Below are 3,010 nucleotides of genomic sequence, written 5' to 3' on the forward strand. Positions count from 1 at the left end.
GGGTTGCGTGTGTGTGTGTTAATCACACTGCTGCAGTCTCTTCCATGTCTACACTGAAAAAGTTCCTAATATGTCCCAACCCTGCCCACCACTTTTTATTGTGCTTCATCTCATAAATAAAAGTGCATGCACGACATATGTCGTGACGCCATTCACGTCATTTGCGTGTGATGGAACGATGACGGATCTAAAACATGCAGGATGAGAAGTCATGGTACGTCAATGTGTGTCTGTTTTTTGTTTTTTGTTTTTGTTTTTTTTGGGGGGGGAGTTACGTGCTGTCTTTTGTTTTTCCTTGGAACAACACCACTGAGGTCACTGCAGCCTGAAAACCACTGCGGTCATTTCCTCATGTTGAGTAAGGATGACCAAAATAAAGTCCTGAGCAAGCTTTTTATCAACACACTGGTTTCTAATCCTGCATTTGTATTCACGTTGACACGCTCACACAGGGCCGCAGCCAGAATGATGAGGGCCGCAGCCGGGCTGAGGTCAGTTTTGGTGATTCAAATTTCCTTATATTGATAAAATAGGCCTACACATCAACCTGGACCTGAAAATATGCACTATAACTTCATAATGTTGACACATTTAAGGAATGTTTTACATTAATAAAAATGTACCAGTATTAAAACACCAAGCCTCATGTGCATTTCATATACGGTTCAGTGGAAATTATGCAAAGTGATGCTGAATGTTATTACAGGCAGTTGTAGTTGTAGTACGAGTGACCTCTCCTCTCCTCTTGCCTCCCTCACCCAGCCAATCAGTTTGCAGGAAAGCAGGTGAGCTCTTCCTATTCTCAGCTTCCCACTCACGCAGTTAAAGAGTCAGTCAAGATGAATGTACGCCCCCCCGGACCCAAATCCCTTTCAAATTTAGCCCTGGGTAACTTCCCATATCACTGACTGCCTGAAACATAGTGGTGGCAGCATCATGGTGTGGAGATGCACTATTTGTTTTGTTTTTTTCAACAGGAAATCCACTGCACAGTTCTTCACTAAGTTTTACACCCAGTATTTGCGGCGTTGTAGTGACAATAATACCTGAGACCTCCTGTCCAAACACTAACTGTCTATTTTAATGGTTCAAACTCCAAATAAATCTTAACATTCATTGATATCCACAGTGGAAACTGTCTTAGCCCTACGGCAGAAGGTGACATCAATGGTCTTCCTTATTTCCGTAGCCAATCAGCACCAAGGAACGTTGCGGCTAGCTGTTCCAGCCAATTTCCCCCTCCCAATGCTTTAGAGTTACGCTCCACAGAAAAACCTGACAGGAGTCCACTGTACTTTGTAGTGGACAACTACATACAATCTCAATTAAATATATGGAGGTTTGTGGCTAGAAAGTGACAAAATGTATAAAAGCTGAAAGTTTATTTAGGGTTTTTTTTCAGAGAGCCGTGTTTTTTGTAGCAAATGATTCACACAGGAGATGATCTGACGATCTTGGTTTAATTGATACAAAGTGAGTGTAGTTCCACTCAGATAAGGCTGCTGAGTAATGAGGGAACAACTATTTCACGATCTGAGTGTGGAAAGATTTGTTCTTCAACTTGTTAGGGTCCAAACAACCCAGCAAGGCAACATGTCTTAGAACAATTATTTCAACCATTTAATGATGAGCAGCAAAAAATGTGGTGCTTTGTGGAAACTTGTATATGAGCTCTGAGATAATTAAACTAGAAAAGTGACCCATTATGTTAGATGCTGTGTTTTGTGATTGTCTGCAAACTCCCATTAAAAGGATCTGTGGTGTAAAAACGCAACTCTGATGCATCATTTTAGCTTTTTTTCCAGTTAAAACTGAGTATAAAACACATCAGTCAGTGAAGAATTGTGAAGAAAAAAATCCCCTTGCACTAATCTGGTTTTATAATATTTGGTTTTATCGCTATTTTTTTTACCAAATACTTTACCTTTTGATTTTAGGGTTCACTCGTTTTAGGCTGTCGACATCAAACACCTGGACTTTGCCACGTTCCCTGATCCTTAACCTGGTTCAGTTAATACCTTATACACAAAATTATTTTTATTTACTTATGGAAAAGCGATTAGGTTCGATTTAATCAACAAAATTAACAGTTTTACTCAATAAACCAGTTATGTGAAAGCTTTTTGTTAAGATAAGAGAAAAAAATCTTTAATTTCTTAAAAGCAAAACCACAAAATATTAAATTAAGATTTTTTTTCTCCCTCCTCAACAATAAGTTAACCATGCAATATTTTAAGCAAATGAATAAAGTAGGAGGTATGTGTAAATAATCTGAGTTACAAAACGTAAATTTTTTTTTTCAGGTTTGCTTTATTAAGATCAAAGTGTCCTTTTGCACTTAAATGAAGAAGAAAAAGAAAAACTAGGGGGAAATTGATTATTTACATCAACAATGAAAGGATTTGGGTCACAGTTACTGTGAAAACACTTTCTGTATTTAACCAAGAATGATAAATAAATGAAAAGCTGGTTGGAGTCACCAAAATTTGCTTTTGAGTAAAAGTTGCTAGAAAAATGTGATCCTATTTACTGTGAAATTAAAAAGAAAGTAACGTCGTTTCGATCACGTCGTCAATGAAAGATGTATACTTTGTAGCCCTTCTGCGATCATTTGGTCACTAATAATTTTTTTTGTCTTGCAGGTAAATACTTGTAAAAACAAAAACCCAAAATATTCTAATAGTTTATAAAATGTATAATTACATTACAAAAAAATGTAATTACAAAAAAATCCTAGTGACAGGGCCTGTAAATAGAAATATATATAACTATACTTACATAACGTATATTTACTTTATACATCATATAAGAATTATTAACCACTTATATAGTGTATCATTTCATTTATAATCTGTTAATTACTTATTTTAATTGAAATGTGTCACTTTGATGATAATTAAACTTTAAGACTAAAAAATGAAAGTCTACATTCAAATACTGTAGGCCTGTGCAACACCTCCACCTGATTGGCTCAGCTGGTCATTGGTGACGTGATCAGGGGTGAAAGTAG

Source organism: Poecilia reticulata, linkage group LG2 (genome assembly GCF_000633615.1).
Source record: "Poecilia reticulata strain Guanapo linkage group LG2, Guppy_female_1.0+MT, whole genome shotgun sequence".
Taxonomy (NCBI): domain Eukaryota; kingdom Metazoa; phylum Chordata; class Actinopteri; order Cyprinodontiformes; family Poeciliidae; genus Poecilia; species Poecilia reticulata.